At 42.8% G+C, this 17,639-nt stretch overlaps 2 non-coding genes across 2 annotated transcripts; both read right to left on the reverse strand.

Moving 5' to 3' along the window:
* Window positions 1-15,865: 15,865 nt before the first annotated feature.
* On the reverse strand, window positions 15,866-15,937 carry Trnaa-ugc. The gene has a single exon. It is a non-coding gene; the product is annotated as a tRNA-Ala (tRNA).
* Window positions 15,938-16,090: 153 nt separating this feature from the next.
* Trnaa-cgc lies at window positions 16,091-16,162 on the reverse strand. Its single transcript has one exon. It is a non-coding gene; the product is annotated as a tRNA-Ala (tRNA).
* Window positions 16,163-17,639: the final 1,477 nt, after the last annotated feature.

Consider the following 17,639-nt stretch of genomic DNA (forward strand, 5'->3'; position numbering starts at 1 on the left):
CCCTTTCTCCCCTTCCCTTTCCTAAATCTTTCAACTCAATAAAGTTTTTCAACAACAACAACCTTGATTGATGCAAAGTCGACCGAACATGATGCAGCAGAAAGCACAGATGGACGGCACAGACGAACGACGCAGGGACGAGCAGAGGCCATGCAGAATGATGCAGACGCGACGGCGTGCAGGCAGGCAGGCCATGGCAGGCGCCATTCATCACGTGGTTTTTGTGACGTATTTGATTTAAACTATTTAGTCGTTTTAAGTGCTTTAAACAATTTTAAAGCATTGCCATTTAAAAAATAAATACTTTTCACAGAAAGAGTTTTAATTAATTTTAACCAAATTGCAGAAAAGCGCCACGTAGCGGAGGGTATGAAACGCACTATCTGGGCCGCGAATCGGCTTCTGTGTCCTCTCTTTACGTTTACTATATTACTCTATGCCGTCCTTCCCTGACACTGCAGTATAGGCAACCTGCAATGCTGTTTGGTTTGGCGCCATCTAGCGACTGAAGCAAGAAATATTGGGTACCCCTGGGAGTGGCGGCTGCATTGTTCAAACGTGAGCTTTTACTCTGGTGGCGCCGTTGAGCCTAGTGTCCGAAGCAAGAAATACTGGGTATCCCAGGAAGCCGTGATCGCGTAACGTGCCAGTAGAGCGAAAGCTACGGCCCTGGCGGGCCAATCGGAACGTGACTGCGTATCACCGTAGCGCGCCTCAACTCCGAAGAAGTATCAGGCTTTTCGCTGCGTCATGCTCCAACATGTGTGCTTTGCGCTCGTATACGTCGCGCATTTCGAAGAATTCGGCACGCAATGTGGGGCTGTGTGCTTTGATGGGCTAGTTGGTTCATGACTAAATGGAACAGCCTTCACCCAAAAAGGTGAAGGCAAAAGCGATCAGGAAGTGCCAGCAATTAGGCCTCACCACACTGGCGACGTCGGTACGGAACAGCCGAGGTCTTAGTCTGGAATGCTTTTTCACGGCCAAGACCCACAAGACCGAATGTCCCTTCAGAGTTATCGTTTCGGAACGAGGCACGTGGCAGCACTCGGTAGGATCTTTCCTCCAAAAGTCGCTTTCTGTATTAGAATTAGATGATCCCTTCTTGGTCAGGAGGCCGTCTGCAGTTTCCGATTACCTTGAACAACTGCACGATGGGAACCTGCAGGGCTTTTCAGTTGACGTCAAAGACCTTTATTACTCCTTGCCCCACGACCTTCTCTGCGAGGTCGTGAGTGACTGCATCGACAGGTTTGGAACTATAAAGTTTCAGAACTCATGCGGCGTCAGTGTCGCCGACTTTCTAGATCTCCTCCTTTTTTATCTGCGCTCTACATCAGTGGTGTACTGCGACCAGTTTTATATGCAACGCAAGGGTGTGTGCATAGGATCGTGCCTTGCGCCAGTCCTCAGCGATCTGTTGTTGGCCTACTATGACAGACTGCTCGAAATATCTCTGCGGGACTTCAAGGTAGCTAGAGTGTTCCGGTATGTCGATGATTTCTTGGTGCTGTTCCAAACCTCTGGAGCTGACACCCACCGGCAAGTTGAAAACATCTTTGAAATTTTCAAGTTGAACCTCCGTGTTTTCACTCTCACCAAGGAACTGACCGAAGACAATCAGTTGCGGTTCCTAGACCTGATCCTGGTGTTTGGAGCGGAGCACGTCTGTTGGAGGTATTTCCCTTGTTCGCAAAAGGCGCTCTTGCCGTTCTCGTCCGCTCACTCCAAGCTTGTGAAGCGAGGAATAGCGCTAGCGGCTATGAAAAATGCCACGCAAAGATCCTGCCATCACCAGGTTGAGAGAGGCTTCAACGCCCAAGCGGTCAGACTGCTGTCCGCAGGCTTCCCGCAACCTCTGCTGAGTAGCCTGGCAGAAAAGCTCCTTCTTGAGTCGCGTCGCTCCACTAGCAAGCCTCAAGATACACGCAAGAGATCTCCTTGGACAGTCATACCCTACATCCACGGCCTGTCCCACAACCTGAAAAAGGTTGGAGCCAAGGCAGGCGTTCAGGTACTTTTCTCTGCACCTAACAAACTGGGTCGTCTGTGCAAAAAAGTAAACTCTACCAACCCCTCTGCCACCTCCATCAGGCAATGCCAGAAGAGCCATGCAAATCCTTTCGTCGAGTGTGTCGAAGGCGTCGTGTACGACGTTCCGCTATCATGCGGTCGGTCGTACGTTGGCCAGACCGGGCGGTGCATCAACGATCGTCTGAGAGAACACCGCGCCTCTTTGGGAACGACCACTGGCAGCAACCTAGCCAGGCATTGTGCAGCGTGTGCCTGCGTCCCAGCATTTGACAGATGCGAGATTATCAAACACCATAGAGACTGTCGCACGCGCGAGATCATCGAAGCGTTCTCCATCATTAAGAAAGACACAAGCGCAGTCAGCATGCCTTCCGTGACCCTGTTGAGGAAGGAAATCGCATATCTCGAGAGCACTTAATGAACCTTGCTTTTTCTAAAAAGTTAATTTCTTTTCTTCACTTTTGTTTTTGTTTTGCTTTCCCTCATCTTTTAGTTATTTTCATTGCAAGTATTTTGTTTTAATCCTTATTTTCAGTTTATTTCTTCTTCTTCCTTCGCTTCTTATTTCTTCTTCTTCCTTCGCTTCTCATTAAACAGTCAGTTGTAAGTCAGCGCTCGTGTTGTCCTGTTCCTTCTGTCCTATGTTCCGCGCTGTTCCATTTAGTAATGTGGGGCTTATCGTTCGCCGTTTGCCAAGTTACAACGAGATAGGGTATAACCGTGCGCTCTCACCCTGCTGGCGCCGTCTGGCCGTTGCCGGCTGCCTATTAGGACGAAACAAAGATAGATTGGCGAGAGAAGTGCTCGAGGCCTTTCACATTGTCACTCTGGGGGATCGGTGTGTGAGTGAGGCCTCAATAACGCTTTCCCAAAAAGAATTTGAATTTATGCGCGAGAGGGTGAAAGTTGGCCACGCGGTGATGTGGTGGTGCTGATAGGGGAAGGGGCTGACACGTACATGTCTGAGTGAGAGTGCTGATTTGGGGTCCTGCTGGTGTGTGTGTGTGTTTATCTTATTTTCTTCTTTTTCCTTTTTCAAGTAATAAAGTTTCAGTTGCGAGTCAGTGCTTGTACCGTCTGCGTGTTTCTTCTCCTTCGTTCGTGTTTGTTTGCGCTGTTTTTACATTATGATCAACGAATACCAACTAGCCCAACTCTCGACATTAATTCAGTTTTCTGATAATTGCCGGTGTAAAAAAAAGTGCGCGGAAAAGCACCCCCCCCCCCCCCCCCCCCCCCCCAGAGAACTTCCCAGCCTGCCCCCCGGGAAAATGGAAAGTCTACGCCGCTGGCGACGAGTACCTCAAGATCTGGTTTTATAAAAGGTTGACGACGCAATCATTCACGTCATTGCGACTGCAGCGGACCACTTCGAAATCGGTATTGAGTGATTGCTTCATAGCCTAGGTGAGGAGATTAAGGAGTGCGTACTACCGCTCAGAGTGAACGCGCGGCGCGGGTTTAGCTACTTTTTTAGAGCAATATTACAGCTATAACTGTTAGTGGGACACTTTGCGGTTTCGCGCCACGTCCACCGCGCTTCATATCGAAGCGGGCCATTTTCGGCTCTCCGCCCAAACATTCCACGGGCCGCTGATAACAGGCAAGCAAGATAACATGCATAGTCACGCGTTGTGGCGAGATAACATGCATGGTCAGTAAAACAGTCCCCGCCGGGCAATCTGGCACTGCACTGGGGTAGGTGCCCATGGGACCCAGAATTAGCACTAACTGCAATTCCCGGGAGATACGCGGATAAAACTGCCTTAGATTTTTACGACGCATTGTGTATCATAATTCCATGAAATATCAAGTGCGTTAGTGTCCCGTCAATGCACTTGACAGATATAGAGTTTTAATTTCACGAATAGCCAGAAATATTATTTGATTATTTATTTATTGTGCCCCAAAACATCCACGCGGGTCTTTACATTGGCGCACGCAAGATAAAAAGAAGAAACGCAACACACGCACAACTTTAAATGCACAAATTGGCATGACTACAAATATGTTGCACGCTTCGCACAAAATGTAATAGAGTTTCAGCTCTCAACTAGACTTGCTAAGTTCCGGCGAAAAAATGGGAGAACTGTGAAGATGTCCAATCTATATGATGCGATTGTACTGAATGAATTTTGCATACGGGACAGTGGTGAGAGTTTAGACATGAATTGAATGTAAAAGGCAGTAACATTTCTGGTAACGCGACAAGGAATATGAAAACCGACAGAATCCAGAAGTAGGCTAGCATCAGTAGTCTAACCGTATACCCTGTGCAAAAGAAATCGGATCACGCTCGAATCTTTTATTTGACAAAGACTTAAGTTAAACTCTCTTAAGAAAAAATTCATAATCATAATAAAAGCGACGCTGAAAGTGTCTATCATATAAAATGCGTATCATTCTTTTGCACTGATTCAATGCTTAAAGACTGTGTACGTGTTAGAGAATTCCAAACAACAGAGGCAAATTCAAGCCGTGAACGAACTAACGCACAAAATAAACGAATCATACAAGCAGGGCGTCTGAACTTTTCAGTTTTACGAGATATGATACCAAGACTTTTCATCGCACGGCCAATAATAAAAGAATCATGAACACTGAATGACAACGCGCTATCAAGCCACACACCAAGATCTTTCATCACAGTCACGCGTTCGATTGGAGTTCCTCCCAAAGAGTAAGTAAAATGCATAACCGTGTGTCGTCTGCTCAAAGAAAGAACCTTAGTTTTGGTAGGATTTAGGAGCAAATTATTCGCCAAAGACCATTGCAGTATGTTGTTCACTTCGTGCTGAAGAGCATCACATTCAAGAGGAGTAGCAAGGCGCATAAAAATCTTGATATCATCCGCAAACAGTAAAAGCTCAGCTTTTTTGACACATGAGGCTATATCGTAAACAAATATCAGAAACAGAAAAGGCCCAGGAATAGACCCCTGGGGGACACCTGAAGTTGAGTAAAATAGTTTAGAAGGGACACTAGAAATTTGAACGTGATTCGTACGACATGACAAGTACCTTTGAAACCAGCGAAGTAGTTCAGAACAACAACCGTATAACGATATTTTTGTGGAACAATAGCTCATGATCAAACTTATCGAATGATTTAGACATATCAAAATAAATTGCATCTACCTGTCCCCTGTTTGTAAAAATTGGTGCAGAAAAATGTAAAAAGGAGCACAAGTTGGTTTCAACTGACCGTCGCGTAATGAACCCGTGCTGCGAAGTCGTTAATTTCTTATGAAAGTAATGCGTTATTCGTTACTAGAGGGCTTGAATAGTGCATGTGTGTGTGTTTAAAAAAAACCTTCGTTTGAAAGTGCACTTTGTCTTGTCAACTTTTTTGTCCCCGATTATTCGGCGCTTTTCGTTTAGCACGTGGGACTATCTGTACCGAAGTTACGCACGAAAACACACTCCCCTCTTCCGCAGGCAGCTGAAATGCTCTTTACTTAATACATCCTTATTGGTTCCAAAACGCTATGGAATTTTCGTCCAGTGTGTTGCTTGGTTCAATACGAAACGCCTATGCTACCTCTATGGTGCACGCTCGCACCTTTACTTTCATTCAATTCCTCTGCACTGAAATTTCATCTTAGCGTCTCCGACGTCGTACCTCAGCTGTCGCTGTGTTTCACTTTACGGGTTGAATAAGTGTTTACAATTTTCGTTAAGAAGCCAGATGCTTCGCAATAGACGTAGCTAACGAATGTTTCGCATTTAAAGGGAGTTGCTCCAAGACTGGATTTCCGTTAGCTATAAGTTCAGTCATACTTGTCGCAGACAGAAAAATGCTAGTGTCGTCTCATACATGAAAACACGTGACTGTTGGCAATTATTGGCTATATAATTAATATAAACAATGAATAACAGCGGGCCAAGTAAGCTGCCCTGAGGCAGAGCAGACTTTGAGCGTCGAAAAGAAGAAACGCAGTCATTTGATGGGACACATTGCTTGCGCTGTTCTAGATACGAATGAAGAAATGAAGAAGTCCCCCGCACAACCTTAACATGAAAGTTGATCAAGGAGCGAGTTAAGAGAGTCAAAAGCTTTACTGAAGTCAAGGAAGAGTTCTAGCGTCAACTGTTTCTCTTTTATATTGCGTATTATAAGTTCATTTCGCGATAATCGAGCTAAATATTCCTTAGATATTAACTTTCGAAATCAAAACTAACTATCAGAGTACTGAATAGTTAATAAAACAAATCGTCGGAACGTCGCAAAATTATTTTTTTCTAACCCCTTTCAAAATACGGGCAACATAGATATGCGTCGACCATACTGGGCCCTAGGGGTGGCAACCTGGGACCCAAGGCGCCATCACAAGGAGAGCTCCGCAGCAACCCCCTTTTGAACTATACTTTTAGCTTTTCAGTATATTTGAACACGACGTCCCTTCGTTTTTCGAATGCGGTTCTCGTTTGAAAAAAACGCTCGTGTTTGGCCACCAATACCGTGTTTACTAACGGCCTGATGTGGTACCTAGTAAATAACTTATTATACCCTCACTGTTAACAATAGGGCTTATATCGGTTTCAAAAACGTCCATAGTAGTAGATGTCGAAACTGTAATTCTAGTGGGAGACGTAATGCCATTGAAAAAAAAAAACACTACCACTGATGTTTCCATTCAGTCGGGACGAAACTTTCCAAAATATTCATATTTTAATGACCACCAAGAACAAACAAGTATCGTTATTTATCGATACAATATCTAGATATTTCTCAAGAAAAAAACAAAAAGAGCATTAAAGTTGTCAGTTGATGGTCGATACAAAACGGACAATAGCTGACGTCCATTTTAGACTTACAATTTCATAGCCATCTGTAGCTTCGTTAAATGTGCCGAGTACTACTTTGCACTGAATATCTTGTTTGACATGCAAACCCCTCCCCTTCGCCTCCCGCTTCGGTTTAAGGAGAAATTATTGTAAGCAGTCAACGTAATAACATTGTCTTTGGTTCGATACCACGATTCAGAAAGCATTATTATTTGAAAAAGAAAGCGAAGCTGTTCTAAAAGCGTTATAACATGATCAGTTTTACTTTTCACAGCGGGTATATATTTAGATGTAAGAGACTAGTTCATCCCTCTATTCTTGCGTATTGATTTATTTCTTCGGGCAACAAAAATGTATGAAATTCTATCATGAGGTTATATTAAAAACATATTAGCAGGAATTATTTGCCAACAGCGCTGGGAACAACGTCATCGTCTGTGCTATCGAAGTGGAGTGACAAATGTAGCGATTCAAAGAAACTGTCGAGAGATTCAGCCCTCTGGCCAAGCAGACACGCTGTTTATCGCCTCAAACGCCTCGTTTTCAACAAGAATGTGGAAAGATGCATAAAATTAGAGTTTTTTTTTTTCATTATGGCACACAAATGGTTTACCTTTCTAAAACATGTGTGACAATATTTCCCGACGCCTCCAGTTGTTGTTTGTTCCAGGACAAAGCCTTGACACAAACAGCTCACTTTTCCGCGGGGCACGTTAAATCGCAACTATCTTGGATTTATTTATTTAATAAATTAAATAAATAAATCCAAGATAGCTGCGATTCAACGTGCCCCGCGGAAAAGTGAGCTGTTTGTGTCAAGATAGTTTCACGTAGGGAGCCTTCATGTGCCCTAGTTTCACGGGCGTGCAGCACGTGACAGTGACAAGCCCTCACCCTCCACACTGTATTGATGAACGGTATCTCGTTGCGACAAGGAAGAAGGTGTAACTGGTGGCGCCCTTTGAATTGTGGCGCCCTTCGAGGAGCCGCTATACACAGCGCTTTTTGAGTTCGCTAGACCTTGTTGTTGGGAAAGCAGGGGCGGAATGGCTGCGGCAGAAGCGCATGAAGACAGGATTGAACTACCAGCTTCGTCAGAAGTGTTCCGAGGGAGTTGGTTTACGAACACCGGGGAAACTGTATCGCTGAGGCGACATACCTTTTGAGAGAGCGATGCGTTTTCCGCCTTCAGTTGCGCGAAACTGTCGACGAGTTCTTCCAGCACAGTTTGAATATATTTCATCGACGTCCATTCGGCTGGGATATTCCCAGTGCCGTGGGCACCGGGTGCAGTATCCTTGGTGCATTCGACCACATGACCTTGCGTCCTTTTAGCCGTAAGCTCGTCGCCATCTTGGATTCTTCGCCTGATGCATTATGAACACTTATATTGATTCACCCCATCTTTCATCAACAGGTCGTAGTCCTCGTTGACAATATTGACGCACTTGCAGTAAAATCGAGCCAAACAAACACAATAATCTATGAGTTTCTTTTGTCGATGATGCACGCGTCCGAGAAGGTTTAATTAATATTGAAAAAGAAACATCGGAACCAGAACTGTTTTTAACTAAAAAAAAAAAAAAAAATACCTAAAGATAAAGCAGATGATTTTTTTCTTTCTTTTTTTAGCGTGAAACATTTTTTGTCATGTTGCTTGGCATTTTGCTAAACCCGAAAGCGAAGCCTGGATAAAAGCGTGGTCGCGAGGCCGGGAACTGATTGGTTGACTAGTGAGAGAGGAGGAGATAGGTGCACGACGCCGATTGGTTAATGGGGGGGTCGTGTGGCCAGGGGTGGAGTGAGGAGGTGAGGTAGGCTAGGAGGCAAGGTGGGAGAGGAGGAGCGTGTTAGAAGGTTCCGGAAGATCACCAGTTTTCTCATTTGAAGTGTACACACCCCACGCTCTGAATTATTTGATAAAGAGCGCCGTAAACGTAGGAGTCTGGCTGAGCAGGCTAGATGTGCTGGTAAACGATATAATATAAACGTTTGTAATGCTAGAATGTTTCACGCGTGGTTTCACGTATGCAATGCAATTGCCTAGCAATTTGCACTAGATTAGATTTCTAGAGCTTTATTTTGAGTTCACACACAATTCTTATCATTGCCGGGACGTTTTCCAGGTGTTCGGGTCACATGCATATGCCATAAAGGTTGAGGAACCCCATGCCCGTATATGATATTCTTAATCATAAACCCTAACAAACGCCGACATTTGTTATTTTTATCTCGCGCCAAAAAAAAGGCTGAAATGCCTAATTTGTTAGGAAATGAACTTTGAAAAATATTATCATATTCAAAATTAACCCCTGAAACACGAACCTTAATTGTAAGTATAGCCCAGTGTTTATGTGGCTAATGTTTCATAATTCTCAGTGGTGTTTTTTTTCGTGTTTTTTGTTTAGCAAATTTGTTGTTTCTAGGAACCATTTTTGGTTTCGGACAAAAAGTTGGGGTTTACGGAGGCTTATATTTAATGAAATAGGATACCGATATAGAATTCCCCAACCTCGAGGGATCTTACGCGTGAACCGATAACATGGACAAAGGTACCGTACCGAAAAAAAAAAAAAGACGAGATAAGCTACGTGTGGTTCCGAAGCGAGAAGAAGCCTCGCGGAAAATTTTGGAGACTGTGCTGCTCCGGGTCAACACAAAATAAAGCTGCAGACAAATAGTTTCTTCCCGGGAAGCTTTGGTTTTGCCAAATCAAAAAATATCCGATTTGAGGTTTTTCGGCTTTTTTACCGAATTTGATAAAACCGGCTCAGGAATTAATTTTTTGTGCTTATCAGTACTTACCAAAAACACATAACCCTGATTGGGACCTCGTCAAGTTATTTTAATTACCCTTTGTACCAACCACCTTGGCGCCCGAGTCGAAATAAAAATATTTCAATCATTCTATCAAGATATCTCCTCCCTGTGACGATGAGCTCTTCCCCTTCATCGTCGCGCAGTACTCACGCATTGCTCACTCTTCCAGTATCCAATAAAAAAAAATGTCCAGAGGAGCAAGCCCAGTAAGCTTGAATTTATTACCGTAATAAATTCAAGCTGATCTGCTCAAACATTCATTGAAGCAACAAAAAATACCTTTGCCTAGTGCGCTTGTCTCTATTGTCCTTATTATTAGGCCTAATTCTAAATGTCCAAAGGATCAGCAACAAAAACCTCGTTCAGTGTGCATGAATATATTACCACAAGGCCTGATTTGTCCAAATGTTTATAGGTGTAGCAACAAAAACCTTGCTCAGTGTGCCTAAATTTATTACAACGAAGCCTGATTTGAGTGTGGTGCCAGGTTCTTGTAGTATCAAAATATTTGCTTCACAGTTAAGGTAGCTTGCTCTCACATTTATTGCGTTTTGTTTTTTGCAAGCATTATCGCGTTACATTCATAATCTTAGAGGGTTGAAAATATAACATGATTAATTTACAATAAATGTCAAATTGTGAAGAACTGAACGATTTCAAACAAGTGAAATCTTATAAACACCGAATATATGATAAAAAATTTCCTCTTACAAAAGCCCGGATTTTACCAAGAGTAAACTAAAACAATTACCCCCAAAATTTTATCAAACGTAGATCCCGAAAGCAAAAAACCCTAAAACAAACAGACAATTGTTCGGTGAGTTGAAGAAAGAAGTTAAAACGCTGAAAAACTCGTTTGTCAGGGACATCAGGGCTCACATGCGCTGTGTTAAGTCTTGCATGGAATTCATGAACGGCCAGTTCGAACAAATGAAAAAGAAAGATTATAATCTAAGGGAAAACGTGAACTTAAAGAAAGCAAAACGGCAGCCTTCGTCAAACAAATGAAGCTATTCAAAAAGACATATCAAAAGACTGCCCTCTGTTGGCAGCTGTGGAATCCCTGCACAATGGCGGACGAAAACCGCAACGTCACAGCACACCTTATGTGTTGCGTTTAATAAGATAGCAAACGCACACCCACAGAAAAAGGTGATGAGTGCAGTGACGTTGCACTTTCGATGCTATTTGATTGGCTCGTCGTTAGGAATGACTTGCACGTTCCACGATGTCAGATGTTCCGCCATTGTGCGGTGGTTCCGACCTTCTGATAATCAGCACGTGGCTTTCGAAAGGGGTCTATATACCGCTAAATACAAACTCGGAAATTGAAGGCGTGACAGAAGGTGACAATGAAAATCTCGAAGCCGTTCTGACCCAGATCGGTGACCTTATATGTGAGCCTATAGCGCACTCCGACGTTGAAGTATGTCATCGTGTACCAACATGTATCGCTGGGGAAAGTAACATCATAATCTAGGTTATATCCCGCCGTAAAAAGGACGGTGTATTGTACTTGAAAAAGCAAAAAAAAAAAAGATGTATTACATCAGTTGATTTTGGCTTGTCACCGACTCTGCCAGTTTGTTATAAATCAGCATTTATGCCCAGCCCTTAAACGTTTGCTCGTCTGAGTTATCGGCCGAAAGGAAGAATTTCCCTGGAAATCCTGTGTGGGTAAACAAATAAAAAGATCTTCGAAAAAAAAAACTGACAGTGCCCTGAGTATTTAACTTATGAAAGAAGTTGATCTTGACCAAATTAGCTAAGAATTGATGCAAGGTAGTATATCACTCTACATGGCTAAGCGGTATCAGCCCACTATGTTTTGCCATCAGATGTAATAGAATATTTAGAAACTTGAAACAGTCTATCAGCCTTTTATCCCAATGTGCGTTTTCTCAAAAATGAAATGGATGCAATAAATACCTAATGTCTCATTTTCCATCTTGGTCGACGTTGTTTTCTTGTTCACTGAAACATGGCATCATGATGACAATGATAATTATGTCTTAGAAGGGTATAACAATTTTTGTTTAAATCGTTATCAGAAACGCGGGGAAGGTATTTCAATTTACGTTCGGCAAACACCCGGTGTGAACTTCTAGAAACGCAGCCTTGGGTAAAGTATAGGGTGTCTGAATCGAGGTGTCGAGGTGTCGCACCCCGCCACCTCGACTGAGTCGCCTGCGTCGCCGCCCGCCGTTGACCCTGGCAATTTTTTAGCCCTATCTTTTTTACAGAAAGAAAGCTACGCTTTGTAATTTTACAAGAAAAAACGGACATGTGGAATACACCTATGACGGAAAGTTTAAATTGCATCGTGCAGGCGTCCATTTTTACGGTCCATTTTAGATTGAGCCTGGTGACTTCAGAGACCTTATACATCTAGTACTTAATTGAAAGTACAAAATAAATCGGAGGTTATGTACTTCAAGCAAAGTAACAAGTACACCAGGCGCAATGTACTTGAAGTGAAAAACTATGAATACAATGTACCTTTAAAGTAAACTACAAGCAGTTTCTAACATATTTTTAAGATGCACTATATGGCTCATACAAAGCCCCTATTCTGCCAATATAAAATAATTACAGTTGAAAAGACGTATGACTATAGACTACTGCATTGTTTCCGGTTTTCATCTTCTGACCCTATTTTGTTTTTGCGTGAGACGGCGAAGCCCTCCAAAAATCCTTATCGCATCAACTTGCGCCTTTCGGAAAGATGAATCATACCCCGAGCTCGTACTAATCACACTTATCGGTCAATCGCTTATGGTTTACCCTCATTACCTAATCATTTACTTACGAATAATAGTGGCATATATAATATGGAAAGGAAATTAATATTGATGCACTTCCTATAATTCTGTCGGACGTTGTGTATGATGAATATTTTTATTATATATAAAAGCGTTTTATATTAAAAGGCGTCCATTTCTTTTTGTTAAAAAAATTGTATGTTTGTATAATAACAAAAGCTGTGCGGACGCGATTTTTTTTTTGTTAATTTCATTTGTATGGAGTCTTCTCTATTTTGTAGAATATTATGAACAAAAGCTGTGCGTATATTTTCCTTGTGTAGAAAAAATGGTAAGGGTGGCAGGCGAGCTGGTGAATATTAACCATGTTGAATGAACCTGAGACTGGGGTAGAGAAGAAACATCAAAACGTAGAAGGGACAGAAAATAGACAGGACGACGTCTCAGGCGAGACGTCGTCCTGTCTATTTTTTGTCCATTCTACGTTTTGATGTTTCTTCTCTACCCCAGTCTCAGGTTAATTCAACATGGTTTCCTTGTGTGTGACCTTTTTTGTTTGTTTCTTCTGTGTGTGTTTTTTTTTTTTGTAAGATTTTGGTATTTTGGTAAATTTGGTTTGTCTTAATGAAGCGCGCAGGTGAGCTGGTGGTAGCTAATCATGTCATTTAACATATCAGACTGTGGTGCAAGAAAGGGAAAAAAAATCTTTTAGTCGAAGAAACAGGCACAGAAGGAAACACCATAAACTCCGCTAACTGGTTTATTTCTCAAGCATCCTATATATACCCACAAAGCAACACCCAACTACCTTCTACGCAGAGATCTACTTTGTTGAAAGCATTTTCAAATGCAAAGCATATACACATTCACAAGAGACCACACGGTCCAAGCAACAATACCATTCATTGCCAACCACCTTCTACGCGTGTTAGCGTGTTTTGTTCGTATTCGCCTCGAGATCGAACCGTGTCGCCACCGTGCGGCCGAAATTGGAAACATGCGAAAGCGGAGATACCGCCGTGCGTCGTCTGCTACGGGCGCACGTTCAGGAGTGTGGACATCGACGACCCAAGCCCGTTTCCGGGTCAGCTTGACCCTCCTTAAGAAATGTTTGATGTTTTAGTTGTCGTTTCGTCTTACTAAAGGTTGTGTTGTATCGTTTCACATGCTTGGAAATACAGCAAAGCTATTATTATCAAGTCGGAAGCTTTCATAATCTTAGTGTGTTGGTTCGTATACAACCGCTGGTCCCACGTATTTCTGTTGTCTCGCATAAACAATAACTTTCATAAATCATTGAATGTTAATTGGAGCTGTAGTTTGATTAGAAAATTAACCCGACTGATCACCACCCCCTTTAGTAGACTAACCAATCGATAAATCCGTTGGTTGATTTTTCGCCGGTCATATTGCGTGAAAGAAGCTAAACTACACATTTTTACTATGTCATGAATGGCACATTGCATTCGAATTTTAAGCTTCTCGTTGTGACGCCTACAGAGATATTAACACGGGAAGTAATTTTTAAAGTGAAGTAATTTTTAAGTTATTATTTGAACAGTATAATCACCCTCGGTGACAATCACAAGCACGTTAAAGTAGTTTACCGTGAAAGCCTGTGTCATAAAAGACATAAAGACGTCAGAAATAATAAAACAGGCATCTTTTACTTTTTGCTGACTTTCTCCAGCACAAGATTCCGATTTAATGGCAAAAAAAAATATCGCAATTACAGTATCACTTGAAGAATCTAAAGATAAATTGATGAACTGCCCTCCCGATGTGCGTTAGGTGAGGGCGGGGGATGATCGGAAAGTCTCGTGAAGGTCGCTAGCCCTCATCAGTAAAAGAGTGTCGCTGCGACCGATGCTGTCTGTGTCGTGGTGCGGGTCGTTTGCTGGAGTTGCAGGGTCTACTGTGTTTGAATAGAAGATTATTTCAAACTCTAAAAAAAGTTTTACACACAAACTCTAAAAAAAGTTTGTGTGTCGACTTTCACGCACAACACATGGAGAGCCAATCGCCGCAACTTACGGAGGCAGCTCAGCGAACGACAATGCCGAAACATACGTTTAGACCAAAAAACGTAGACTGAGTTGTGACTTTAAGCAATGGAAAACGTCACGCTTGCATTGCTTAATGTCACAACTCAGACTGCGTTTTTCGGTCTAAACGTATGTTTCGGCATTGTCATTCGCTGAGCTGCCTCCGTAAGTTGCGATGATTGGCTCTCCGAGTGTTGTGCGGGAAAGCAGACTCACGGGCTTTTTTTTAGAGTGTACGCGGCCCTCACCAAGAAGATGGAAGCGGGTGAACTCACACTACCGAGAAGAGCATTTAATAGGGAGTTGTAGTAGATCGTTTTTCTACTCCGCTACGCTATTTCCGAAGAAAGCGCCGCAACTGCGCATGCGCGCCGCCAGCCTTCTCTGCCTAGTTCAAGGTCTTGTGGCGGATTACGGAGCGCTATCCGGGTGCTCAGCGGGCTGCGGGAACGGTCTACTACAATTCCCTAATAATACCAACGTTGCTGCGTTGCTCGGTTATACTTGTTCATTACAATTACACTTACGGCAGATATATTAGAACAGTCTGTTTCACTTGTTTCAGTTGTGCTGCCGACGTGCAGTTTGCGCATCGTAACTAGAAGAAGCACTCTCTCCTCATCACAATGTAGTGGAATTGTTCCGACTCCGAAACATTTACCCACACCATGGCACATCAAAAGGAAACATTGATTGCAGAGGAACTCAATAGCACGGCAATATTCAATACAACACTAAATTATCTTCATGCTAAATATTTATGTTACTGCAAAAGCTAGAAGTTAAAAAAATGCATGGTACCAGCGATTTCAAAGCCCACAATACCAGTATAATGTTATCCGGGTTGGAATTCAATGTTTTGTTGAATTCCCACGCTGGTCAACAGATTTAAAAAAACATAAATATGCAAATCCATAAATAGTGCAAATCACCCAAAGACAGGCATCCGTCGTGGTGATCCATGCTTCCCAACGTCTGCCTAGAGCAGACGACGCATCCACACGAGCGATTATTTAAATTTAGGCCGTACACTGGTAACACAATTCGATCTTCACTGAAGCACCGGACTGTACCGCACCATTTGTCGCTAAAATTGTTTTTCCACCGACACTATGACAAAACAAACGCAAGAATCTACGCCGTCTCGCGCGTGAACGTAGAGAGCCTATGGGGCGGCCGTTTGATCATCATCCCCGCTTTGATGATGATGGTAGCGCGACAGTAGCGCCACCTCTAGGTCTATCTTGAGGCCAATATCGAAAAACTTCCCCTGCTGCTAAACTCCTAACGGGCCCCAGACCCCATCAAACAGCCTTTTACGTTTATTATTTTTCTTTTTTTGTTACGTACAAAAAATAAAAACAACTAAAAATAAAAATGAAATCTTTGACCGAAGAAGTCAGCTGGCAAAAATAAGTGGAGGTGCCGGGGATCGAACCCGGGGCCTTTCACATGCAAAGCGAACGCTCTACCACTGAGCTACACCCCCGATATTCTTTTACTCAGGGTACGTCTTACTTCACCCATAATCTACATCGGAAGCTTTAAAAAATGGACCTGCCACGGAGCTGTCAGAGGTGGATATGCATCTGTCCGACCGCTGTGATAAAATACTGACCAATAAGTAATTAAAATACTTTCCTGGAGGTGCCGGGGTTCGAACCCGGGGCCTCTCACATGCGAAGCGAGCGCTCTACCACTGAGCTACACCCCCGACACGTTGCCCGGTCAAACATAATAAAACAACAATTTTATTTTATTGATTTATTTACAGATACTACTGCCTTCTCACGGAAGGCATCGCAGCACCGGGGGAAAGGTGCAATATAAGAGATATCAGTGCGACAAAGTTATTAAGGCGTTTATTACGTTCAGTCGACCTTGAGTCCACATCGTTCAGTCGAGCTTCAAAGTCCTTGATCGAAAACACGTCGACAACACGAAAACGAGGAAAACACGCCAGAAGTGCGTCAAAAGCGCGTCGTCAGAGAGCGCGCTGTCTTCAGAGGTTCGCTATCACCGGTACCACAGGCGACGCCACGATCTGAGTGAGACAATGAAACGGCGCCAGAAGTGCGTCAGTAGCGCGTCGTCAGAGAGCGCACTGTCTTTGGAGGTTCGCTATCACATTTACATCGGTGCTTGAGCTTTCGCCTTCAAGTCGTCTTAGGAATAACATAAGAGACATTGTGGCTTTTTCACAACTGTAAAAAAATGTGTTTATTTGTACACAAGATGTTAGATAATTACACTTATTCAGACGGGGGTCCCAAAGTTTTCAAAAGAAAACTGTTGAAGGGACCCCTTGGTAATAAAGGGTTAGTCAGCGACCAAGTTACTAACAGGAAACCAGAATTTATAGTTCACAGAATGCTAATACAACAAAACGTAGCCCCAATAGCAAGAGAATGCTCGGTCAGAAGTCGTCACCTACCACACACAAACGTGCAATGCCTAGAAAAAAAAGAAAAAAATAAACATTAGAGCAGTGAAGAGATGACACACCAGTCAGACCTAAACATGAGAATTGAAGACTTTTAGATCACAATAACATGAGGTTCATTTATACAATGAAAAGAGCGATTCTTTAAATGATTGTGAAATGCTGCTCTTATAATGTCAAAAGGTAATTCATTCCATTCTTTTACGGTGCAAGGAAAAAATGAAAATTTGAAGCAGTCATTATGACACTAATTTTCTCAAATGATGAGCTTCGATAGTTTCGTGTGCTTCTCGTGGATTTCAGAGAGACATAGCGTGACTTCTGTATTCTAATTTCTGAAGCCATCGTTGATCAGAGTGTATAAGAAATTGAGTCTATTAATTTTCCTGCGTGTCTGAAGGGACTGGATGTCTGCTATACCGTAAAGTGTACTTAAGAAATCTAGCCTTTTATATTTGTTGTAAATTAATCTAAGGGATTTCTTTTGTATTCTTTCGAGTTTGTTTATGTTTGATGACGTGTGCGGATCCCAAATAATATCGGAATATTCTAAAACGGGTCTTTCGAGTGTCTAGTGAGCCGTTAACTTTGTTGCTGATGTAGAATGTTTTAAGTTAGTCTAAGATACCAAAGTTTAAACATCGCTTTCTGACACAGCAAGTCCATGCGGGCATTCCATCTGAGGTCAGAAGTAATATTGACATCAAGGTACTTAAAATATGAAACCTGTTGCAGAAGAAACTTTTCT

Source organism: Ixodes scapularis, unplaced genomic scaffold, assembly GCF_016920785.2.
Source record: "Ixodes scapularis isolate PalLabHiFi unplaced genomic scaffold, ASM1692078v2 PGA_scaffold12__126_contigs__length_90152505, whole genome shotgun sequence".
NCBI classification, from domain to species: Eukaryota; Metazoa; Arthropoda; class Arachnida; order Ixodida; family Ixodidae; genus Ixodes; species Ixodes scapularis.